We start from the raw sequence: 27,006 nt of genomic DNA on the forward strand, positions 1-27,006 counted from the left end.
CACACAGTGAGCTTTAAACTGTGACACAAACATTGCTGTCACTCTTCAGTCTTTCTCCTAAAAGACCATTTCAATCCAAGAACTCCGTTGCCAGCACTCTGCTGAGCAGCAGAGTGAGCAGGAATGTCTGCAATCTGTAAGGCAGTGGAAGAGACAGGCCTGAAGGCTGCTCTTGTGCTTCTTCAACACACTGAGCTTTACAACTGTGACACACACACTGTTGTCACTCCTCATTGTAGCTCCTAAAAGTGCATTTGAATCCAGCGTTTCTGGTCTCCACTCTCGTTTCAAGAGCAGCAGAGGCAGGTGAGCACGAGCGCTTGGAATCCGCTCCCAGTTCCGAAGGGCAGGGAGGGAAAGTTCTTGCAGATCATCTTCAGCGCACAGTGAGCTTTGCAACTCTGAAACACACATTGCTGTCACTCCTCACTTCATCTCCTAATAATCCGTTTGAATCCATGGTCTCTCCCGCCCTCTCTCATTTGAACAGCAGCAGTGACAGGTGAACACGATCTCTTGGCCTCTGCTCCCACAGCCGAAGAGCCCGGAGTGAAAGCTCCGGCAGGGCATCTTCAGCACGCAGTCAGCTTTGCAACTGTGACACATATATTGCTCTCGCTCCGCACTTTCCTACCTCAAAGTCCAATTGAATCCAAAATCTCTGTGCCCTTTCTCTGCTGGGCAGAAGCAGAGTAGAGCAGGAACCTTTAGCCAATGCTAAAAGAGCAGAAGAGACAGTCCAGAAAGTTCCCACTGATCATCTTCAGCGCACAGCGAGCTTTGCAACTCTGCAACACACATTGCTGTCACTCCTCCCTTTTTGCCTGAAAGACCAGCTGAATCCACCATCTCTGTGCCCGCTCTCTGCTGAGCAGCAACAGAGAGAGTAGAGCAGGAATTTTTAGACCTGCCTAAAACAGCAGAAGAGCCTTGAAAAAAATCTCCTGCTTGATCATGTTTTGCACACAGTGAGCTTTAAACTGTGACACAAACATTGCTGTCACTCCTCACTTTATCTCCTAAAAGTGCATTTGAATCCAAAGTTTCTTGTGCGCTCTCTCGTTTCGAGAGGAGTTGTGACAGGGGAGGAGCAGCGCTTGGACTGTAATGCCACAGACGAAGGGCCAGCAGGGAAACTCCTGCAGGGCATCTTCAGCACACAATGAGCTTTGCAACTCTGCAAAACACATTGCTGTAACTCCTCCTTCTCCTGCCTGGAAGACCAATTGATTCCAACATCTCTGTGCCCACTCTCTGCTGAGCAGCATCAGAGAGAGTAGAGCAGGAATGTTTAGACTGGGCAAAAACAGCAGAAGAGCCTTGCAAAAAAGCTCCTCCTGATCATGTTTAGCACACAGTGAGCTTTAAACTGTGACACAAACATTGCTGTCACTCTTCACTCTTTCTCCTAAAAGACCATTTCAATCCAAGAACTCCGTTGCCAGCACTCTGCTGAGCAGCAGAGTGAGCAGGAATGTCTGCAATCTGTAAGGCAGTGGAAGAGACAGGCTGAAGGCAGCTCTTGTGCTTCTTCAACACACTGAGCTTTACAACTTTGACACACACACTGTTGTCACTCCTCATTGTAGCTCCTAAAAGTGCATTTGAATCCAGCGTTTCTGGTCTCCACTCTCGTTTCCAGTGCAGCAGAGGCAGGTGAGCATGAGCGCTTGGAATCCGCTCCCAGTTCCGAAGGGCAGGGAGGGAAAGTCCTTGCAGATCATCTTCAGCGCACAGTGAGCTTTGCAACTCTGAAACACACATTGCTGTCACTCCTCACTTCATCTCCTAATAATCCGTTTGAATCCATGGTCTCTCCCGCCCTCTCTCGTTTGAACAGCAGCAGTGACAGGTGAACACGATCTCTTGGCCTCTGCTCCCACAGCCGAAGAGCCCGGAGTGAAAGCTCCGGCAGGGCATCTTCAGCACGCAGTCAGCTTTGCAACTGTGACACATATATTGCTCTCGCTCCGCACTTTCCTACCTCAAAGTCCAATTGAATCAAAAACTCTGTGCCCTTTCTCTGCTGGGCAGAAGCAGAGTAGAGCAGGAACCTTTAGCCAATGCTAAAAGAGCAGAAGAGACAGTCCAGAAAGTTCCCACTGATCATCTTCAGCGCACAGCGAGCTTTGCAACTCTGCAACACACATTGCTGTCACTCCTCCCTTTTTGCCTGAAAGACCAGCTGAATCCACCATCTCTGTGCCCGCTCTCTGCTGAGCAGCAACAGAGAGAGTAGAGCAGGAATTTTTAGACCTGCCTAAAACAGCAGAAGAGCCTTGAAAAAAATCTCCTGCTTGATCATGTTTTGCACACAGTGAGCTTTCAACTGTGACACAAACATTGCTGTCACTCCTCACTTTATCTCCTAAAAGTGCATTTGAATCCAAAGTTTCTGGTGCGCTCTCTCGTTTGGAGAGGAGTTGTGACAGGGGAGGAGCAGCGCTTGGACTCTAATACCACAGACGAAGGGCCAGCAGGGAAACTCCTGCAGGGCATCTTCAGCACACAGTGAGCTTTGCAACTCTGCAAAACACATTGCTGTAACTCCTCCTTCTCCTGCCTGGAAGACCAATTGATTCCAACATCTCTGTGCCCACTCTCTGCTGAGCAGCATCAGAGAGAGTAGAGCAGGAATGTTTAGACTGGGCTAAAACAGCAGAAGAGCCTTGCAAAAAAGCTCCTCCTGATCATGTTTAGCACACAGTGAGCTTTAAACTGTGACACAAACATTGCTGTCACTCTTCACTCTTTCTCCTAAAAGACCATTTCAATCCAAGAACTCCGTTGCCAGCACTCTGCTGAGCAGCAGAGTGAGCAGGAATGTCTGCAATCTGTAAGGCAGTGGAAGAGACAGGCTGAAGGCTGCTCTTGTGCTTCTTCAACACACTGAGCTTTACAACTGTGACACACACACTGTTGTCACTCCTCATTGTAGCTCCTAAAAGTGCATTTGAATCCAGCGTTTCTGGTCTCCACTCTCGTTTCAAGAGCAGCAGAGGCAGGTGAGCACGAGCGCTTGGAATCCGCTCCCAGTTCCGAAGGGCAGGGAGGGAAAGTCCTTGCAGATCATCTTCAGCGCACAGTGAGCTTTGCAACTCTGAAACACACATTGCTGTCACTCCTCACTTCATCTCCTAATAATCCGTTTGAATCCATGGTCTCTCCCGCCCTCTCTCGTTTGAACAGCAGCAGTGACAGGTGAACACGATCTCTTGGCCTCTGCTCCCACAGCCGAAGAGCCCGGAGTGAAAGCTCCGGCAGGGCATCTTCAGCACGCAGTCAGCTTTGCAACTGTGACACATATATTGCTCTCGCTCCGCACTTTCCTACCTCAAAGTCCAATTGAATCCAAAACTCTGTGCCCTTTCTCTGCTGGGCAGAAGCAGAGTAGAGCAGGAACCTTTAGCCAATGCTAAAAGAGCAGAAGAGACAGTCCAGAAAGTTCCCACTGATCATCTTCAGCGCACAGCGAGCTTTGCAACTCTGCAACACACATTGCTGTCACTCCTCCCTTTTTGCCTGAAAGACCAGCTGAATCCACCATCTCTGTGCCCGCTCTCTGCTGAGCAGCAACAGAGAGAGCAGAGCAGGAATTTTTAGACCTGCCTAAAACAGCAGAAGAGCCTTGAAAAAAATCTCCTGCTTGATCATGTTTTGCACACAGTGAGCTTTAAACTGTGACACAAACATTGCTGTCACTCCTCACTTTATCTCCTAAAAGTGCATTTGAATCCAAAGTTTCTGGTGCGCTCTCTCGTTTCGAGAGGAGTTGTGACAGGGGAGGAGCAGCGCTTGGACTCTAATCCCACAGACGAAGGGCCAGCAGGGAAACTCCTGCAGGGCATCTTCAGCACACAATGAGCTTTGCAACTCTGCAAAACACATTGCTGTAACTCCTCCTTTTCCTGCCAGGAAGACCTATTGATTCCAACATCTCTGTGCCCACTCTGCTGAGCAGCAACAGAGAGAGTAGAGCAGGAATGTTTAGACTGGGCTAAAACAGCAGAAGAGCCTTGCAAAAAAGCTCCTCCTGATCATGTTTAGCACACAGTGAGCTTTAAACTGTGACACAAACATTGCTGTCACTCTTCACTCTTTCTCCTAAAAGACCATTTCAATCCAAGAACTCCGTTGCCAGCACTCTGCTGAGCAGCAGAGTGAGCAGGAATGTCTGCAATCTGTAAGGCAGTGGAAGAGACAGGCCTGAAGGCTGCTCTTGTGCTTCTTCAACACACTGAGCTTTACAACTGTGACACACACACTGTTGTCACTCCTCATTGTAGCTCCTAAAAGTGCATTTGAATCCAGCGTTTCTGGTCTCCACTCTCGTTTCAAGAGCAGCAGAGGCAGGTGAGCACGAGCGCTTGGAATCCGCTCCCAGTTCCGAAGGGCAGGGAGGGAAAGTCCTTGCAGATCATCTTCAGCGCACAGTGAGCTTTGCAACTCTGAAACACACATTGCTGTCACTCCTCACTTCATCTCCTAATAATCCGTTTGAATCCATGGTCTCTCCCGCCCTCTCTCGTTTGAACAGCAGCAGTGACAGGTGAACACGATCTCTTGGCCTCTGCTCCCACAGCCGAAGAGCCCGGAGTGAAAGCTCCGGCAGGGCATCTTCAGCACGCAGTCAGCTTTGCAACTGTGACACATATATTGCTCTCGCTCCGCACTTTCCTACCTCAAAGTCCAATTGAATCCAAAATCTCTGTGCCCTTTCTCTGCTGGGCAGAAGCAGAGTAGAGCAGGAACCTTTAGCCAATGCTAAAAGAGCAGAAGAGACAGTCCAGAAAGTTCCCACTGATCATCTTCAGCGCACAGCGAGCTTTGCAACTCTGCAACACACATTGCTGTCACTCCTCCCTTTTTGCCTGAAAGACCAGCTGAATCCACCATCTCTGTGCCCGCTCTCTGCTGAGCAGCAACAGAGAGAGTAGAGCAGGAATTTTTAGACCTGCCTAAAACAGCAGAAGAGCCTTGAAAAAAATCTCCTGCTTGATCATGTTTTGCACACAGTGAGCTTTATACTGTGACACAAACATTGCTGTCACTCCTCACTTTATCTCCTAAAAGTGCATTTGAATCCAAAGTTTCTGGTGCGCTCTCTCGTTTCGAGAGGAGTTGTGACAGGGGAGGAGCAGCGCTTGGACTCTAATACCACAGACGAAGGGCCAGCAGGGAAACTCCTGCAGGGCATCTTCAGCACACAGTGAGCTTTGCAATTCTGCAACACACATTGCTGTAACTCCTCCTTTTCCTGCCTGGAAGACCAATTGATTCCAACATCTCTGTGCCCACTCTCTGCTGAGCAGCAACAGAGAGAAGGAATGTTTAGACTGGGCTAAAACAGCAGAAGAGCCTTGCAAAAAAGCTCCTCCTGATCATGTTTAGCACACAGTGAGCTTTAAACTGTGACACAAACATTGCTGTCACTCTTCACTCTTTCTCCTAAAAGACCATTTCAATCCAAGAACTCCGTTGCCAGCACTCTGCTGAGCAGCAGAGTGAGCAGGAATGTCTGCAATCTGTAAGGCAGTGGAAGAGACAGGCTGAAGGCTGCTCTTGTGCTTCTTCAACACACTGAGCTTTACAACTTTGACACACACACACTGTTGTCACTCCTCATTGTAGCTCCTAAAAGTGCATTTGAATCCAGCGTTTCTGGTCTCCACTCTCGTTTCCAGTGCAGCAGAGGCAGGTGAGCACGAGCGCTTGGAATCCGCTCCCAGTTCCGAAGGGCAGGGAGGGAAAGTCCTTGCAGATCATCTTCAGCGCACAGTGAGCTTTGCAACTCTGAAACACACATTGCTGTCACTCCTCACTTCATCTCCTAATAATCCGTTTGAATCCATGGTCTCTCCCGCCCTCTCTCGTTTGAACAGCAGCAGTGACAGGTGAACACGATCTCTTGGCCTCTGCTCCCACAGCCGAAGAGCCCGGAGTGAAAGCTCCGGCAGGGCATCTTCAGCACGCAGTCAGCTTTGCAACTGTGACACATATATTGCTCTCGCTCCGCACTTTCCTACCTCAAAGTCCAATTGAATCCAAAATCTCTGTGCCCTTTCTCTGCTGGGCAGAAGCAGAGTAGAGCAGGAACCTTTAGCCAATGCTAAAAGAGCAGAAGAGACAGTCCAGAAAGTTCCCACTGATCATCTTCAGCGCACAGCGAGCTTTGCAACTCTGCAACACACATTGCTGTCACTCCTCCCTTTTTGCCTGAAAGACCAGCTGAATCCACCATCTCTGTGCCCGCTCTCTGCTGAGCAGCAACAGAGAGAGTAGAGCAGGAATTTTTAGACCTGCCTAAAACAGCAGAAGAGCCTTGAAAAAAATCTCCTGCTTGATCATGTTTTGCACACAGTGAGCTTTAAACTGTGACACAAACATTGCTGTCACTCCTCACTTTATCTCCTAAAAGTGCATTTGAATCCAAAGTTTCTGGTGCGCTCTCTCGTTTCGAGAGGAGTTGTGACAGGGGAGGAGCAGCGCTTGGACTCTAATCCCACAGACGAAGGGCCAGCAGGGAAACTCCTGCAGGGCATCTTCAGCACACAGTGAGCTTTGCAACTCTGCAAAACACATTGCTGTAACTCCTCCTTCTCCCGCCTGGAAGACCAATTGATTCCAACATCTCTGTGCCCACTCTCTGCTGAGCAGCATCAGAGAGAGTAGAGCAGGAATGTTTAGACTGGGCTAAAACAGCAGAAGAGCCTTGCAAAAAAGCTCCTCCTGATCATGTTTAGCACACAGTGAGCTTTAAACTGTGACACAAACATTGCTGTCACTCTTCACTCTTTCTCCTAAAAGACCATTTCAATCCAAGAACTCCGTTGCCAGCACTCTGCTGAGCAGCAGAGTGAGCAGGAATGTCTGCAATCTGTAAGGCAGTGGAAGAGACAGGCTGAAGGCTGCTCTTGTGCTTCTTCAACACACTGAGCTTTACAACTTTGACACACACACTGTTGTCACTCCTCATTGTAGCTCCTAAAAGTGCATTTGAATCCAGCGTTTCTGGTCTCCACTCTCGTTTCCAGTGCAGCAGAGGCAGGTGAGCACGAGCGCTTGGAATCCGCTCCCAGTTCCGAAGGGCAGGGAGGGAAAGTCCTTGCAGATCATCTTCAGCGCACAGTGAGCTTTGCAACTCTGAAACACACATTGCTGTCACTCCTCACTTCATCTCCTAATAATCCGTTTGAATCCATGGTCTCTCCCGCCCTCTCTCGTTTGAACAGCAGCAGTGACAGGTGAACACGATCTCTTGGCCTCTGCTCCCACAGCCAAAGAGCCCGGAGTGAAAGCTCCGGCAGGGCATCTTCAGCACGCAGTCAGCTTTGCAACTGTGACACATATATTGCTCTCGCTCCGCACTTTCCTACCTCAAAGTCCAATTGAATCCAAAATATCTGTGCCCTTTCTCTGCTGGGCAGAAGCAGAGTAGAGCAGGAACCTTTAGCCAATGCTAAAAGAGCAGAAGAGACAGTCCAGAAAGTTCCCACTGATCATCTTCAGCGCACAGCGAGCTTTGCAACTCTGCAACACACATTGCTGTCACTCCTCCCTTTTTGCCTGAAAGACCAGCTGAATCCACCATCTCTGTGCCCGCTCTCTGCTGAGCAGCAACAGAGAGAGTAGAGCAGGAATTTTTAGACCTGCCTAAAACAGCAGAAGAGCCTTGAAAAAAATCTCCTGCTTGATCATGTTTTGCACACAGTGAGCTTTCAACTGTGACACAAACATTGCTGTCACTCCTCACTTTATCTCCTAAAAGTGCATTTGAATCCAAAGTTTCTGGTGCGCTCTCTCGTTTCGAGAGGAGTTGTGACAGGGGAGGAGCAGCGCTTGGACTCTAATACCACAGACGAAGGGCCAGCAGGGAAACTCCTGCAGGGCATCTTCAGCACACAGTGAGCTTTGCAACTCTGCAAAACACATTGCTGTAACTCCTCCTTCTCCCGCCTGGAAGACCAATTGATTTCAACATCTCTGTGCCCACTCTCTGCTGAGCAGCATCAGAGAGAGTAGAGCAGGAATGTTTAGACTGGGCTAAAACAGCAGAAGAGCCTTGCAAAAAAGCTCCTCCTGATCATGTTTAGCACACAGTGAGCTTTAAACTGTGACACAAACATTGCTGTCACTCTTCACTCTTTCTCCTAAAAGACCATTTCAATCCAAGAACTCCGTTGCCAGCACTCTGCTGAGCAGCAGAGTGAGCAGGAATGTCTGCAATCTGTAAGGCAGTGGAAGAGACAGGCTGAAGGCTGCTCTTGTGCTTCTTCAACACACTGAGCTTTACAACTTTGACACACACACACTGTTGTCACTCCTCATTGTAGCTCCTAAAAGTGCATTTGAATCCAGCGTTTCTGGTCTCCACTCTCGTTTCCAGTGCAGCAGAGGCAGGTGAGCACGAGCGCTTGGAATCCGCTCCCAGTTCCGAAGGGCAGGGAGGGAAAGTCCTTGCAGATCATCTTCAGCGCACAGTGAGCTTTGCAACTCTGAAACACACATTGCTGTCACTCCTCACTTCATCTCCTAATAATCCGTTTGAATCCATGGTCTCTCCCGCCCTCTCTCGTTTGAACAGCAGCAGTGACAGGTGAACACGATCTCTTGGCCTCTGCTCCCACAGCCAAAGAGCCCGGAGTGAAAGCTCCGGCAGGGCATCTTCAGCACGCAGTCAGCTTTGCAACTGTGACACATATATTGCTCTCGCTCCGCACTTTCCTACCTCAAAGTCCAATTGAATCCAAAATATCTGTGCCCTTTATCTGCTGGGCAGAAGCAGAGTAGAGCAGGAACCTTTAGCCAATGCTAAAAGAGCAGAAGAGACAGTCCAGAAAGTTCCCACTGATCATCTTCAGCGCACAGCGAGCTTTGCAACTCTGCAACACACATTGCTGTCACTCCTCCCTTTTTGCCTGAAAGACCAGCTGAATCCACCATCTCTGTGCCCGCTCTCTGCTGAGCAGCAACAGAGAGAGTAGAGCAGGAATTTTTAGACCTGCCTAAAACAGCAGAAGAGCCTTGAAAAAAATCTCCTGCTTGATCATGTTTTGCACACAGTGAGCTTTAAACTGTGACACAAACATTGCTGTCACTCCTCACTTTATCTCCTAAAAGTGCATTTGAATCCAAAGTTTCTGGTGCGCTCTCTCGTTTCGAGAGGAGTTGTGACAGGGGAGGAGCAGCGCTTGGACTCTAATCCCACAGACGAAGGGCCAGCAGGGAAACTCCTGCAGGGCATCTTCAGCACACAGTGAGCTTTGCAACTCTGCAAAACACATTGCTGTAACTCCTCCTTCTCCCGCCTGGAAGACCAATTGATTTCAACATCTCTGTGCCCACTCTCTGCTGAGCAGCATCAGAGAGAGTAGAGCAGGAATGTTTAGACTGGGCTAAAACAGCAGAAGAGCCTTGCAAAAAAGCTCCTCCTGATCATGTTTAGCACACAGTGAGCTTTAAACTGTGACACAAACATTGCTGTCACTCTTCACTCTTTCTCCTAAAAGACCATTTCAATCCAAGAACTCCGTTGCCAGCACTCTGCTGAGCAGCAGAGTGAGCAGGAATGTCTGCAATCTGTAAGGCAGTGGAAGAGACAGGCTGAAGGCTGCTCTTGTGCTTCTTCAACACACTGAGCTTTACAACTTTGACACACACACACTGTTGTCACTCCTCATTGTAGCTCCTAAAAGTGCATTTGAATCCAGCGTTTCTGGTCTCCACTCTCGTTTCCAGTGCAGCAGAGGCAGGTGAGCACGAGCGCTTGGAATCCGCTCCCAGTTCCGAAGGGCAGGGAGGGAAAGTCCTTGCAGATCATCTTCAGCGCACAGTGAGCTTTGCAACTCTGAAAAACACATTGCTGTCACTCCTCACTTCATCTCCTAATAATCCGTTTGAATCCATGGTCTCTCCCGCCCTCTCTCGTTTGAACAGCAGCAGTGACAGGTGAACACGATCTCTTGGCCTCTGCTCCCACAGCCGAAGAGCCCGGAGTGAAAGCTCCGGCAGGGCATCTTCAGCACGCAGTCAGCTTTGCAACTGTGACACATATATTGCTCTCGCTCCGCACTTTCCTACCTCAAAGTCCAATTGAATCCAAAATCTCTGTGCCCTTTCTCTGCTGGGCAGAAGCAGAGTAGAGCAGGAACCTTTAGCCAATGCTAAAAGAGCAGAAGAGACAGTCCAGAAAGTTCCCACTGATCATCTTCAGCGCACAGCGAGCTTTGCAACTCTGCAACACACATTGCTGTCACTCCTCCCTTTTTGCCTGAAAGACCAGCTGAATCCACCATCTCTGTGCCCGCTCTCTGCTGAGCAGCAACAGAGATAGTAGAGCAGGAATTTTTAGACCTGCCTAAAACAGCAGAAGAGCCTTGAAAAAAATCTCCTGCTTGATCATGTTTTGCACACAGTGAGCTTTAAACTGTGACACAAACATTGCTGTCACTCCTCACTTTATCTCCTAAAAGTGCATTTGAATCCAAAGTTTCTGGTGCGCTCTCTCGTTTCGAGAGGAGTTGTGACAGGGGAGGAGCAGCGCTTGGACTCTAATCCCACAGACGAAGGGCCAGCAGGGAAACTCCTGCAGGGCATCTTCAGCACACAGTGAGCTTTGCAACTCTGCAAAACACATTGCTGTAACTCCTCCTTCTCCCGCCTGGAAGACCAATTGATTCCAACATCTCTGTGCCCACTCTCTGCTGAGCAGCATCAGAGAGAGTAGAGCAGGAATGTTTAGACTGGGCTAAAACAGCAGAAGAGCCTTGCAAAAAAGCTCCTCCTGATCATGTTTAGCACACAGTGAGCTTTAAACTGTGACACAAACATTGCTGTCACTCTTCACTCTTTCTCCTAAAAGACCATTTCAATCCAAGAACTCCGTTGCCAGCACTCTGCTGAGCAGCAGAGTGAGCAGGAATGTCTGCAATCTGTAAGGCAGTGGAAGAGACAGGCTGAAGGCTGCTCTTGTGCTTCTTCAACACACTGAGCTTTACAACTTTGACACACACACTGTTGTCACTCCTCATTGTAGCTCCTAAAAGTGCATTTGAATCCAGCGTTTCTGGTCTCCACTCTCGTTTCCAGTGCAGCAGAGGCAGGTGAGCACGAGCGCTTGGAATCCGCTCCCAGTTCCGAAGGGCAGGGAGGGAAAGTCCTTGCAGATCATCTTCAGCGCACAGTGAGCTTTGCAACTCTGAAACACACATTGCTGTCACTCCTCACTTCATCTCCTAATAATCCGTTTGAATCCATGGTCTCTCCCGCCCTCTCTCGTTTGAACAGCAGCAGTGACAGGTGAACACGATCTCTTGGCCTCTGCTCCCACAGCCAAAGAGCCCGGAGTGAAAGCTCCGGCAGGGCATCTTCAGCACGCAGTCAGCTTTGCAACTGTGACACATATATTGCTCTCGCTCCGCACTTTCCTACCTCAAAGTCCAATTGAATCCAAAATCTCTGTGCCCTTTCTCTGCTGGGCAGAAGCAGAGTAGAGCAGGAACCTTTAGCCAATGCTAAAAGAGCAGAAGAGACAGTCCAGAAAGTTCCCACTGATCATCTTCAGCGCACAGCGAGCTTTGCAACTCTGCAACACACATTGCTGTCACTCCTCCCTTTTTGCCTGAAAGACCAGCTGAATCCACCATCTCTGTGCCCGCTCTCTGCTGAGCAGCAACAGAGATAGTAGAGCAGGAATTTTTAGACCTGCCTAAAACAGCAGAAGAGCCTTGAAAAAAATCTCCTGCTTGATCATGTTTTGCACACAGTGAGCTTTAAACTGTGACACAAACATTGCTGTCACTCCTCACTTTATCTCCTAAAAGTGCATTTGAATCCAAAGTTTCTGGTGCGCTCTCTCGTTTCGAGAGGAGTTGTGACAGGGGAGGAGCAGCGCTTGGACTCTAATACCACAGACGAAGGGCCAGCAGGGAAACTCCTGCAGGGCATCTTCAGCACACAGTGAGCTTTGCAACTCTGCAAAACACATTGCTGTAACTCCTCCTTCTCCTGCCTGGAAGACCAATTGATTCCAACATCTCTGTGCCCACTCTCTGCTGAGCAGCATCAGAGAGAGTAGAGCAGGAATGTTTAGACTGGGCTAAAACAGCAGAAGAGCCTTGCAAAAAAGCTCCTCCTGATCATGTTTAGCACACAGTGAGCTTTAAACTGTGACACAAACATTGCTGTCACTCTTCACTCTTTCTCCTAAAAGACCATTTCAATCCAAGAACTCCGTTGCCAGCACTCTGCTGAGCAGCAGAGTGAGCAGGAATGTCTGCAATCTGTAAGGCAGTGGAAGAGACAGGCCTGAAGGCTGCTCTTGTGCTTCTTCAACACACTGAGCTTTACAACTGTGACACACACACTGTTGTCACTCCTCATTGTAGCTCCTAAAAGTGCATTTGAATCCAGCGTTTCTGGTCTCCACTCTCGTTTCAAGAGCAGCAGAGGAAGGTGAGCACGAGCGCTTGGAATCCGCTCCCAGTTCCGAAGGGCAGGGAGGGAAAGTCCTTGCAGATCATCTTCAGCGCACAGTGAGCTTTGCAACTCTGAAACACACATTGCTGTCACTCCTCACTTCATCTCCTAATAATCCGTTTGAATCCATGGTCTCTCCCGCCCTCTCTCGTTTGAACAGCAGCAGTGACAGGTGAACACGATCTCTTGGCCTCTGCTCCCACAGCCGAAGAGCCCGGAGTGAAAGCTCCGGCAGGGCATCTTCAGCACGCAGTCAGCTTTGCAACTGTGACACATATATTGCTCTCGCTCCGCACTTTCCTACCTCAAAGTCCAATTGAATCCAAAATCTCTGTGCCCTTTCTCTGCTGGGCAGAAGCAGAGTAGAGCAGGAACCTTTAGCCAATGCTAAAAGAGCAGAAGAGACAGTCCAGAAAGTTCCCACTGATCATCTTCAGCGCACAGCGAGCTTTGCAACTCTGCAACACACATTGCTGTCACTCCTCCCTTTTTGCCTGAAAGACCAGCTGAATCCACCATCTCTGTGCCCGCTCTCTGCTGAGCAGCAACAGAGATAGTAGAGCAGGAATTTTTAGACCTGCCTAAAACAGCAGAAGAGCCTTGAAAAAAATCTCCTGCTTGATCATGTTTTGCACACAGTGAGCTTTAAACTGTGACACAAACATTGCTGTCACTCCTCACTTTATCTCCTAAAAGTGCATTTGAATCCAAAGTTTCTTGTGCGCTCTCTCGTTTCGAGAGGAGTTGTGACAGGGGAGGAGCAGCGCTTGGACTCTAATCCCACAGACGAAGGGCCAGCAGGGAAACTCCTGCAGGGCATCTTCAGCACACAGTGAGCTTTGCAACTCTGCAAAACACATTGCTGTAACTCCTCCTTCTCCTGCCTGGAAGACCAATTGATTCCAACATCTCTGTGCCCACTCTCTGCTGAGCAGCATCAGAGAGAGTAGAGCAGGAATGTTTAGACTGGGCTAAAACAGCAGAAGAGCCTTGCAAAAAAGCTCCTCCTGATCATGTTTTGCACACAGTGAGCTTTAAACTGTGACACAAACATTGCTGTCACTCTTCACTCTTTCTCCTAAAAGACCATTTCAATCCAAGAACTCCGTTGCCAGCACTCTGCTGAGCAGCAGAGTGAGCAGGAATGTCTGCAATCTGTAAGGCAGTGGAAGAGACAGGCTGAAGGCTGCTCTTGTGCTTCTTCAACACACTGAGCTTTACAACTTTGACACACACACTGTTGTCACTCCTCATTGTAGCTCCTAAAAGTGCATTTGAATCCAGCGTTTCTGGTCTCCACTCTCGTTTCCAGTGCAGCAGAGGCAGGTGAGCACGAGCGCTTGGAATCCGCTCCCAGTTCCGAAGGGCAGGGAGGGAAAGTCCTTGCAGATCATCTTCAGCGCACAGTGAGCTTTGCAACTCTGAAACACACATTGCTGTCACTCCTCACTTTATCTCCTAAAAGTGCATTTCAAGCCAACGTTTCTGGTGCGCTCTCTCGCTTCGAGAGCAGTTGTGACAGGGGAGGACGAGCGCTTGGATTCTAATTTCACAGCCGAAGGGCCAGCATGGAAACTACTGCTGGGCATCTTCAGCACCCAGTGAGCTTTGCAACTCTGAAACACAAATAGCTGTCACCTCTCACTTTCCTACCTCGAAGTCCAATTGAATCCTACATCTCCTGTGCTTGCTCTTTGTGAGCAGTAGCAGAATATAGCACTTACGTTTGGACTCTGAAGAAACAGCAGAAGAGACAGTCCAGAAAGTTCCCACTGATCATCTTCAGCGAACAGCGAGCTTTGCAACTCTGCAACACACGTTGCTGTCACTTCTTTTCCTGCCTGAAAGACCAATTGATTCCAACATCTCTGTGCCCACTCTCTGCTGAGCAGCAACAGAGAGTTGAGCAGGAATATTTAGCCTGGGCTAAAACAGCAGAAGAGCCTTGCAAAAAATCTCCTGCTTGATCATGTTTTGCACACAGTGAGCTTTAAACTGTGACACAAACATTGCTGTCACTCCTCACTTTATCTCCTAAAAGTGCATTTGAATCCAAAGTTTCTGGTACGCACTCTCGTTTGGAGAGCAGTTGTGACAGGGGAGGAGCAGCGCTTGGACTCTAACCCCACTGACGAAGGGCCAGCAGGGAAACTCCTGCAGGGCATCTTCAGCACACAGTGAGCTTTGCAACTCTGCAAAACACATTGCTGTAACTCCTCCTTTTCCTGCCTGGAAGACCTATTGATTCCAACATCTCTGTGCCCACTCTCTGCTGAGCAGCAACAGAGAGAGTAGAGCAGGAATGTTTAGACTGGGCTAAAACAGCAGAAGAGCCTTGCAAAAAAGCTCCTCCTGATCATGTTTAGCACACAGTGAGCTTTAAACTGTGACACAAACATTGCTGTCACTCTTCACTCTTTCTCCTAAAAGACCATTTCAATCCAAGAACTCCGTTGCCAGCACTCTGCTGAGCAGCAGAGTGAGCAGGAATGTCTGCAATCTGTAAGGCAGTGGAAGAGACAGGCTGAAGGCTGCTCTTGTGCTTCTTCAACACACTGAGCTTTACAACTTTGACACACACACTGTTGTCACTCCTCATTGTAGCTCCTAAAAGTGCATTTGAATCCAGCGTTTCTGGTCTCCACTCTCGTTTCCAGTGCAGCAGAGGCAGGTGAGCACGAGCGCTTGGAATCCGCTCCCAGTTCCGAAGGGCAGGGAGGGAAAGTCCTTGCAGATCATCTTCAGCGCACAGTGAGCTTTGCAACTCTGAAACACACATTGCTGTCACTCCTCACTTTATCTCCTAAAAGTGCATTTCAAGCCAACGTTTCTGGTGCGCTCTCTCGCTTCGAGAGCAGTTGTGACAGGGGAGGACGAGCGCTTGGATTCTAATTTCACAGCCGAAGGGCCAGCATGGAAACTACTGCTGGGCATCTTCAGCACCCAGTGAGCTTTGCAACTCTGAAACACAAATAGCTGTCACCTCTCACTTTCCTACCTCGAAGTCCAATTGAATCCTACATCTCCTGTGCTTGCTCTTTGTGAGCAGTAGCAGAATATAGCACTTACGTTTGGACTCTGAAGAAACAGCAGAAGAGACAGTCCAGAAAGTTCCCACTGATCATCTTCAGCGAACAGCGAGCTTTGCAACTCTGCAACACACGTTGCTGTCACTTCTTTTCCTGCCTGAAAGACCAATTGATTCCAACATCTCTGTGCCCACTCTCTGCTGAGCAGCAACAGAGAGTTGAGCAGGAATATTTAGCCTGGGCTAAAACAGCAGAAGAGCCTTGCAAAAAATCTCCTGCTTGATCATGTTTTGCACACAGTGAGCTTTAAACTGTGACACAAACATTGCTGTCACTCCTCACTTTATCTCCTAAAAGTGCATTTGAATCCAAAGTTTCTGGTACGCACTCTCGTTTGGAGAGCAGTTGTGACAGGGGAGGAGCAGCGCTTGGACTCTAACCCCACAGACGAAGGGCCAGCAGGGAAACTCCTGCAGGGCATCTTCAGCACACAGTGAGCTTTGCAACTCTGCAAAACACATTGCTGTAACTCCTCCTTTTCCTGCCTGGAAGACCTATTGATTCCAACATCTCTGTGCCCACTCTCTGCTGAGCAGCAACAGAGAGAGTAGAGCAGGAATGTTTAGACTGGGCTAAAACAGCAGAAGAGCCTTGCAAAAAAGCTCCTCCTGATCATGTTTAGCACACAGTGAGCTTTAAACTGTGACACAAACATTGCTGTCACTCTTCACTCTTTCTCCTAAAAGACCATTTCAATCCAAGAACTCCGTTGCCAGCACTCTGCTGAGCAGCAGAGTGAGCAGGAATGTCTGCAATCTGTAAGGCAGTGGAAGAGACAGGCTGAAGGCTGCTCTTGTGCTTCTTCAACACACTGAGCTTTACAACTTTGACACACACACTGTTGTCACTCCTCATTGTAGCTCCTAAAAGTGCATTTGAATCCAGCGTTTCTGGTCTCCACTCTCGTTTCCAGTGCAGCAGAGGCAGGTGAGCACGAGCGCTTGGAATCCGCTCCCAGTTCCGAAGGGCAGGGAGGGAAAGTCCTTGCAGATCATCTTCAGCGCACAGTGAGCTTTGCAACTCTGAAACACACATTGCTGTCACTCCTCACTTTATCTCCTAAAAGTGCATTTCAAGCCAACGTTTCTGGTGCGCTCTCTCGCTTCGAGAGCAGTTGTGACAGGGGAGGACGAGCGCTTGGATTCTAATTTCACAGCCGAAGGGCCAGCATGGAAACTACTGCTGGGCATCTTCAGCACCCAGTGAGCTTTGCAACTCTGAAACACAAATAGCTGTCACCTCTCACTTTCCTACCTCGAAGTCCAATTGAATCCTACATCTCCTGTGCTTGCTCTTTGTGAGCAGTAGCAGAATATAGCACTTACGTTTGGACTCTGAAGAAACAGCAGAAGAGACAGTCCAGAAAGTTCCCACTGATCATCTTCAGCGAACAGCGAGCTTTGCAACTCTGCAACACACGTTGCTGTCACTTCTTTTCCTGCCTGAAAGACCAATTGATTCCAACATCTCTGTGCCCACTCTCTGCTGAGCAGCAACAGAGAGTTGAGCAGGAATATTTAGCCTGGGCTAAAACAGCAGAAGAGCCTTGCAAAAAATCTCCTGCTTGATCATGTTTTGCACACAGTGAGCTTTAAACTGTGACACAAACATTGCTGTCACTCCTCACTTTATCTCCTAAAAGTGCATTTGAATCCAAAGTTTCTGGTACGCACTCTCGTTTGGAGAGCAGTTGTGACAGGGGAGGAGCAGCGCTTGGACTCTAATCCCACAGACGAAGGGCCAGCAGGGAAACTCCTGCAGGGCATCTTCAGCACACAGTGAGCTTTGCAACTCTGCAAAACACATTGCTGTAACTCCTCCTTTTCCTGCCTGGAAGACCTATTGATTCCAACATCTCTGTGCCCACTCTCTGCTGAGCAGCAACAGAGAGAGTAGAGCAGGAATGTTTAGACTGGGCTAAAACAGCAGAAGAGCCTTGCAAAAAAGCTCCTCCTGATCATGTTTAGCACACAGTGAGCTTTAAACTGTGACACAAACATTGCTGTCACTCTTCACTCTTTCTCCTAAAAGACCATTTCAATCCAAGAACTCCGTTGCCAGCACTCTGCTGAGCAGCAGAGTGAGCAGGAATGTCTGCAATCTGTAAGGCAGTGGAAGAGACAGGCCTGAAGGCTGCTCTTGTGCTTCTTCAACACACTGAGCTTTACAACTGTGACACACACACTGTTGTCACTCCTCATTGTAGCTCCTAAAAGTGCATTTGAATCCAGCGTTTCTGGTCTCCACTCTCGTTTCAAGAGCAGCAGAGGAAGGTGAGCACGAGCGCTTGGAATCCGCTCCCAGTTCCGAAGGGCAGGGAGGGAAAGTCCTTGCAGATCATCTTCAGCGCACAGTGAGCTTTGCAACTCTGAAACACACATTGCTGTCACTCCTCACTTTATCTCCTAAAAGTGCATTTCAAGCCAACGTTTCTGGTGCGCTCTCTCGCTTCGAGAGCAGTTGTGACAGGGGAGGACGAGCGCTTGGATTCTAATTTCACAGCCGAAGGGCCAGCATGGAAACTACTGCTGGGCATCTTCAGCACACATTGTGATTCGCAACTCTGAAACACATATTGCTGTCACCTCTCACTTTCCTACCTGAAAGTCCAATTGAATAATACATCTCCTGTGCTTGCTCTTTGTGAGCAGTAGCAGAATATAGCACTTACGTTTGGACTCTGCTGAAACAGCAGAAGAGACAGTCCAGAAAGTTCCCACTGATCATCTTCAGCACACAGCGAGCTTTGCAACTCTGCAACACACATTGCTGTCACTCCCCCCTTTCCTGCCTGAAAGACCAACTGAATCCACCATCTCTGTGCCCGCTCTCTGCTGAGCAACAACAGAGAGAGCAGAGCAGGAATGTTTGGACTGGGCTAAAACAGCAGAAGAGCCTTGCAAAAAATCTCCTGCTTGATCATGTTTTGCACTCAGTGAGCTTTAAACTGTGACACAAACATTGCTGTCACTCCTCACTTTATCTCCTAAAAGTGCATTTGAATCCAAAGTTTATGGTGCGCTCTCTCGTTTCGAGAGCAGATGTCACAGGGGAGGACGAGTGTTTGGACTCTAATTTCACAGACGAATTGCCAGCATGGAAACTCCTGCAGGGCATCTTCAGCACCCAGTGAGCTTTGCAACTCTGAAACACAAATAGCTGTCACCTCTCACTTTCCTACCTCAAAGTCCAATTGAATCCTACATCTCCTGTGCTTGCTCTTTGTGAGCAGTAGCAGAATATAGCACTTACGTTTGGACTCTGAAGAAACAGCAGAAGAGACAGTCCAGAAAGTTCCCACTGATCATCTTCAGCGAACAGCGAGCTTTGCAACTCTGCAACACACATTGCTGTCACTTCTTTTCCTGCCTGAAAGACCAATTGATTCCAACATATCTGTGCCCACTCTCTGCTGAGCAGCAACAGAGAGTTGAGCAGGAATATTTAGCCTGGGCTAAAACAGCAGAAGAGCCTTGCAAAAAATCTCCTGCTTGATCATGTTTTGCACACAGTGAGCTTTAAACTGTGACACAAACATTGCTGTCACTCCTCACTTTATCTCCTAAAAGTGCATTTGAATCCAAAGTTTCTGGTGCGCTCTCACGTTTCGAGAGGAGTTGTGACAGGGGAGGAGCAGCGCTTGGACTCTAATCCCACAGACGAAGGGCCAGCAGGGAAACTCCTGCAGGGCATCTTCAGCACACAGTGAGCTTTGCAACTCTGCAAAACACATTGCTGTAACTCCTCCTTTTCCTGCCTGGAAGACCAATTGATTCCAACATCTCTGTGCCCACTCTCTGCTGAGCAGCATCAGAGAGAGTAGAGCAGGAATGTTTAGACTGGGCTAAAACAGCAGAAGAGCCTTGCAAAAAAGCTCCTCCTGATCATGTTTAGCACACAGTGAGCTTTAAACTGTGACACAAACATTGCTGTCACTCTTCACTCTTTCTCCTAAAAGACCATTTCAATCCAAGAACTCCGTTGCCAGCACTCTGCTGAGCAGCAGAGTGAGCAGGAATGTCTGCAATCTGTAAGGCAGTGGAAGAGACAGGCTGAAGGCAGCTCTTGTGCTTCTTCAACACACTGAGCTTTACAACTGTGACACACACACTGTTGTCACTCCTCATTGTAGCTCCTAAAAGTGCATTTGAATCCAGCGTTTCTGGTCTCCACTCTCGTTTCCAGTGCAGCAGAGGCAGGTGAGCATGAGCGCTTGGAATCCGCTCCCAGTTCCGAAGGGCAGGGAGGGAAAGTCCTTGCAGATCATCTTCAGCGCACAGTGAGCTTTGCAACTCTGAAACACACATTGCTGTCACTCCTCACTTCATCTCCTAATAATCCATTTGAATCCATGGTCTCTCCCGCCCTCTCTCGTTTGAACAGCAGCAGTGACAGGTGAACACGATCTCTTGGCCTCTGCTCCCACAGCCGAAGAGCCCGGAGTGAAAGCTCCGGCAGGGCATCTTCAGCACGCAGTCAGCTTTGCAACTGTGACACATATATTGCTCTCGCTCCGCACTTTCCTACCTCAAAGTCCAATTGAATCCAAAATCTCTGTGCCCTTTCTCTGCTGGGCAGAAGCAGAGTAGAGCAGGAACCTTTAGCCAATGCTAAAAGAGCAGAAGAGACAGTCCAGAAAGTTCCCACTGATCATCTTCAGCGCACAGCGAGCTTTGCAACTCTGCAACACACATTGCTGTCACTCCTCCCTTTTTGCCTGAAAGACCAGCTGAATCCACCATCTCTGTGCCCGCTCTCTGCTGAGCAGCAACAGAGATAGTAGAGCAGGAATTTTTAGACCTGCCTAAAACAGCAGAAGAGCCTTGCAAAAAATCTCCTGCTTGATCATGTTTTGCACACAGTGAGCTTTAAACTGTGACACAAACATTGCTGTCACTCCTCACTTTATCTCCTAAAAGTGCATTTGAATCCAAAGTTTCTGGTACGCACTCTCGTTTGGAGAGGAGTTGTGACAGGGGAGGAGCAGCGCTTGGACTCTAATCCCACAGACGAAGGGCCAGCAGGGAAACTCCTGCAGGGCATCTTCAGCACACAGTGAGCTTTGCAACTCTGCAAAACACATTGCTGTAACTCCTCCTTTTCCTGCCTGGAAGACCTATTGATTCCAACATCTCTGTGCCCACTCTCTGCTGAGCAGCAACAGAGAGAGTAGAGCAGGAATGTTTAGACTGGGCTAAAACAGCAGAAGAGCCTTGCAAAAAAGCTCCTCCTGATCATGTTTAGCACACAGTGAGCTTTAAACTGTGACACAAACATTGCTGTCACTCTTCACTCTTTCTCCTAAAAGACCATTTCAATCCAAGAACTCCGTTGCCAGCACTCTGCTGAGCAGCAGAGTGAGCAGGAATGTCTGCAATCTGTAAGGCAGTGGAAGAGACAGGCCTGAAGGCTGCTCTTGTGCTTCTTCAACACACTGAGCTTTACAACTGTGACACACACACTGTTGTCACTCCTCATTGTAGCTCCTAAAAGTGCATTTGAATCCAGCGTTTCTGGTCTCCACTCTCGTTTCAAGAGCAGCAGAGGAAGGTGAGCACGAGCGCTTGGAATCCGCTCCCAGTTCCGAAGGGCAGGGAGGGAAAGTCCTTGCAGATCATCTTCAGCGCACAGTGAGCTTTGCAACTCTGAAACACACATTGCTGTCACTCCTCACTTTATCTCCTAAAAGTGCATTTCAAGCCAACGTTTCTGGTGCGCTCTCTCGCTTCGAGAGCAGTTGTGACAGGGGAGGACGAGCGCTTGGATTCTAATTTCACAGCCGAAGGGCCAGCATGGAAACTACTGCTGGGCATCTTCAGCACACATTGAGATTCGCAACTCTGAAACACATATTGCTGTCACCTCTCACTTTCCTACCTGAAAGTCCAATTGAATAATACATCTCCTGTGCTTGCTCTTTGTGAGCAGTAGCAGAATATAGCACTTACGTTTGGACTCTGCTGAAACAGCAGAAGAGACAGTCCAGAAAGTTCCCACTGATCATCTTCAGCACACAGTGAGCTTTGCAACTCTGCAACACACATTGCTGTCTCTTCTTTTCCTGCCTGAAAGACCAGCTGAATCCACCATCTCTGTGCCCGCTCTCTGCTGAGCAGCAACAGAGAGAGTAGAGCAGGAATGTTTAGCCTGGGCTAAAACAGCAGAAGAGCCTTGCAAAAAATCTCCTGCTTGATCATGTTTTGCACACAGTGAGCTTTAAACTGTGACACAAACATTGCTGTCACTCCTCACTTTATCTCCTAAAAGTGCATTTGAATCCAAAGTTTCTGGTGCGCTCTCTCGTTTCGAGAGGTGTTGTGACAGGGGAGGAGCAGCGCTTGGACTCTAATCCCACAGACGAAGGGCCAGCAGGGAAACTCCTGCAGGGCATCTTCAGCGCACACTGAGCTTTACAATTCTGAAACACACATTGCTGTCACTCCTCCTTTTCTTGCCTGAAAGACCAATTGATTCCAACATCTCTGTGCCCACTCTCTGCTGAGCAGCATCAGAGAGAGTAGAGCAGGAATGTTTAGACTGGGCTAAAACAGCAGAAGAGCCTTGCAAAAAAGCTCCTCCTGATCATGTTTAGCACACAGTGAGCTTTAAACTGTGACACAAACATTGCTGTCACTCTTCACTCTTTCTCCTAAAAGACCATTTCAATCCCAGAACTCCGTTGCCAGCACTCTGCTGAGCAGCAGAGTGAGCAGGGATGTCTGCAATCTGTAAGGCAGTGGAAGAGACAGGCCTGAAGGCTGCTCTTGTGCTTCTTCAACACACTGAGCTTTACAACTGTGACACACACACTGTTGTCACTCCTCATTGTAGCTCCTAAAAGTGCATTTGAATCCAGCGTTTCTGGTCTCCACTCTCGTTTCAAGAGCAGCAGAGGAAGGTGAGCACGAGCGCTTGGAATCCGCTCCCAGTTCCGAAGGGCAGGGAGGGAAAGTCCTTGCAGATCATCTTCAGCGCACAGTGAGCTTTGCAACTCTGAAACACACATTGCTGTCACTCCTCACTTTATCTCCTAAAAGTGCATTTCAAGCCAACGTTTCTGGTGCGCTCTCTCGCTTCGAGAGCAGTTGTGACAGGGGAGGACGAGCGCTTGGATTCTAATCCCACAGCCGAAGGGCCAGCATGGAAACTACTGCTGGGCATCTTCAGCACACATTGAGATTCACAACTCTGAAACACATATTGCTGTCACCTCTCACTTTCCTACCTGAAAGTCCAATTGAATAATACATCTCCTGTGCTTGCTCTTTGTGAGCAGTAGCAGAATATAGCACTTACGTTTGGACTCTGCTGAAACAGCAGAAGAGACAGTCCAGAAAGTTCCCACTGATCATCTTCAGCACACAGTGAGCTTTGCAACTCTGCAACACACATTGCTGTCTCTTCTTTTCCTGCCTGAAAGACCAATTGATTCCCACACCTCTGTGCCCGCTCTCTGCTGAGCAGCAACAGAGAGAGTAGAGCAGGAATGTTTAGCCTGGGCTAAAACAGCAGAAGAGCCTTGCAAAAAATCTCCTGCTTGATCATGTTTTGCACACAGTGAGCTTTAAACTGTGACACAAACATTGCTGTCACTCCTCACTTTATCTCCTAAAAGTGCATTTGAATCCAAAGTTTCTGGTGCGCTCTCACGTTTGGAGAGGAGTTGTGACAGGGGAGGAGCAGCGCTTGGACTCTAATCCCACAGACGAAGGGCCAGCAGGGAAACTCCTGCAGGGCATCTTCAGCACACAGTGAGCTTTGCAATTCTGCAACACACATTGCTGTAACTCCTCCTTCTCCTGCCTGGAAGACCAATTGATTCCAACATCTCTGTGCCCACTCTCTGCTGAGCAGCAACAGAGAGAGTAGAGCAGGAATGTTTAGACTGGGCTAAAACAGCAGAAGAGCCTTGCAAAAAAGCTCCTCCTGATCATGTTTAGCACACAGTGAGCTTTAAACTGTGACACAAACATTGCTGTCACTCTTCACTCTTTCTCCTAAAAGACCATTTCAATCCAAGAACTCCGTTGCCAGCACTCTGCTGAGCAGCAGAGTGAGCAGGAATGTCTGCAATCTGTAAGGCAGTGGAAGAGACAGGCCTGAAGGCTGCTCTTGTGCTTCTTCAACACACTGAGCTTTACAACTGTGACACACACACTGTTGTCACTCCTCATTGTAGCTCCTAAAAGTGCATTTGAATCCAGCGTTTCTGGTCTCCACTCTCGTTTCAAGAGCAGCAGAGGAAGGTGAGCACGAGCGCTTGGAATCCGCTCCCAGTTCCGAAGGGCAGGGAGGGAAAGTCCTTGCAGATCATCTTCAGCGCACAGTGAGCTTTGCAACTCTGAAACACACATTGCTGTCACTCCTCACTTCATCTCCTAATAATCCGTTTGAATCCATGGTCTCTCCCACCCTCTCTCGTTTGAACAGCAGCAGTGACAGGTGAACACGATCTCTTGGCCTCTGCTCCCACAGCCGAAGAGCCCGGAGTGAAAGCTCCGGAAGGGCATCTTCAGCACGCAGTCAGCTTTGCAACTGTGACACATATATTGCTCTCGCTCCGCACTTTCCTACCTCAAAGTCCAATTGAATCCAAAATCTCTGTGCCCTTTCTCTGCTGGGCAGAAGCAGAGAGAGTAGAGCAGGAACCTTTAGCCAATGCTAAAAGAGCAGAAGAGACAGTCCAGAAAGTTCCCACTGATCATCTTCAGCGCACAGCGAGCTTTGCAACTCTGCAACACACATTGCTGTCACTCCTCCCTTTTTGCCTGAAAGACCAGCTGAATCCACCATCTCTGTGCCCGCTCTCTGCTGAGCAGCAACAGAGAGAGTAGAGCAGGAATTTTTAGACCTGCCTAAAACAGCAGAAGAGCCTTGAAAAAAATCTCCTGCTTGATCATGTTTTGCACACAGTGAGCTTTAAACTGTGACACAAACATTCCTGTCACTCCTCACTTTATCTCCTAAAAGTGCATTTGAATCCAAAGTTTCTGGTGCGCTCTCTCGTTTGGAGAGGAGTTGTGACAGGGGAGGAGCAGCGCTTGGACTCTAATCCCACAGACGAAGGGCCAGCAGGGAAACTCCTGCAGGGCATCTTCAGCACACAGTGAGCTTTACAATTCTGCAACACACATTGCTGTCACTCCTCCTTTTCTTGCCTGAAAGTCCAATTGATTCCAACATCTCTGTGCCCACTCTCTGCTGAGCAGCAACAGAGAGAGTAGAGCAGGAATGTTTAGACTGGGCTAAAACAGCAGAAGAGCCTTGCAAAAAAGCTCCTCCTGATCATGTTTAGCACACAGTGAGCTTTAAACTGTGACACAAACATTGCTGTCACTCTTCACTCTTTCTCCTAAAAGACCATTTCAATCCAAGAACTCCGTTGCCAGCACTCTGCTGATCAGCAGAGTGAGCAGGGATGTCTGCAATCTGTAAGGCAGTGGAAGAGACAGGCCTGAAGGCTGCTCTTGTGCTTCTTCAACACACTGAGCTTTACAACTGTGACACACACACTGTTGTCACTCCTCATTGTAGCTCCTAAAAGTGCATTTGAATCCAGCGTTTCTGGTCTCCACTCTCGTTTCCAGTGCACCAGAGGCAGGTGAGCACGAGCGCTTGGAATCCGCTCCCAGTTCCGAAGGGCAGGGAGGGAAAGTCCTTGCAGATCATCTTCAGCGCACAGTGAGCTTTGCAACTCTGAAACACACATTGCTGTCACTCCTCACTTTATCTCCTAAAAGTGCATTTCAAGCCAACGTTTCTGGTGCGCTCTCTCGCTTCGAGAGCAGTTGTGACAGGGGAGGACGAGCGCTTGGATTCTAATTTCACAGCCGAAGGGCCAGCATGGAAACTACTGCTGGGCATCTTCAGCACACATTGAGATTCGCAACTCTGAAACACATATTGCTGTCACCTCTCACTTTCCTACCTGAAAGTCCAATTGAATAATACATCTCCTGTGCTTGCTCTTTGTGAGCAGTAGCAGAATATAGCACTTACGTTTGGACTCTGCTGAAACAGCAGAAGAGACAGTCCAGAAAGTTCCCACTGATCATCTTCAGCACACAGCGAGCTTTGCAACTCTGCAACACACATTGCTGTCACTCCCCCCTTTCCTGCCTGAAAGACCAACTGAATCCACCATCTCTGTGCCCGCTCTCTGCTGAGCAACAACAGAGAGAGCAGAGCAGGAATGTTTGGACTGGGCTAAAACAGCAGAAGAGCCTTGCAAAAAATCTCCTGCTTGATCATGTTTTGCACTCAGTGAGCTTTAAACTGTGACACAAACATTGCTGTCACTCCTCACTTTATCTCCTAAAAGTGCATTTGAATCCAAAGTTTATGGTGCGCTCTCTCGTTTCGAGAGCAGATGTCACAGGGGAGGACGAGTGTTTGGACTCTAATTTCACAGACGAATTGCCAGCATGGAAACTCCTGCAGGGCATCTTCAGCACCCAGTGAGCTTTGCAACTCTGAAACACAAATAGCTGTCACCTCTCACTTTCCTACCTCAAAGTCCAATTGAATCCTACATCTCCTGTGCTTGCTCTTTGTGAGCAGTAGCAGAATATAGCACTTACGTTTGGACTCTGAAGAAACAGCAGATGAGACAGTCCAGAAAGTTCCCACTGATCATCTTCAGCGAACAGCGAGCTTTGCAACTCTGCAACACACATTGCTGTCACTTCTTTTCCTGCCTGAAAGACCAATTGATTCCAACATATCTGTGCCCACTCTCTGCTAAGCAGCAACAGAGAGTTGAGCAGGAATATTTAGCCTGGGCTAAAACAGCAGAAGAGCCTTGCAAAAAATCTCCTGCTTGATCATGTTTTGCACACAGTGAGCTTTAAACTGTGACACAAACATTGCTGTCACTCCTCACTTTATCTCCTAAAAGTGCATTTGAATCCAAAGTTTCTGGTGCGCTCTCACGTTTCGAGAGGAGTTGTGACAGGGGAGGAGCAGCGCTTGGACTCTAATCCCACAGACGAAGGGCCAGCAGGGAAACTCCTGCAGGGCATCTTCAGCACACAGTGAGCTTTGCAACTCTGCAAAACACATTGCTGTAACTCCTCCTTTTCCTGCCTGGAAGACCAATTGATTCCAACATCTCTGTGCCCACTCTCTGCTGAGCAGCATCAGAGAGAGTAGAGCAGGAATGTTTAGACTGGGCTAAAACAGCAGAAGAGCCTTGCAAAAAAGCTCCTCCTGATCATGTTTAGCACACAGTGAGCTTTAAACTGTGACACAAACATTGCTGTCACTCTTCACTCTTTCTCCTAAAAGACCATTTCAATCCAAGAACTCCGTTGCCAGCACTCTGCTGATCAGCAGAGTGAGCAGGGATGTCTGCAATCTGTAAGGCAGTGGAAGAGACAGGCCTGAAGGCTGCTCTTGTGCTTCTTCAACACACTGAGCTTTACAACTGTGACACACACAC

This window comes from Lathamus discolor, chromosome W (genome assembly GCF_037157495.1).
Source record: "Lathamus discolor isolate bLatDis1 chromosome W, bLatDis1.hap1, whole genome shotgun sequence".
In the NCBI taxonomy this organism is placed as follows: domain Eukaryota; kingdom Metazoa; phylum Chordata; class Aves; order Psittaciformes; family Psittacidae; genus Lathamus; species Lathamus discolor.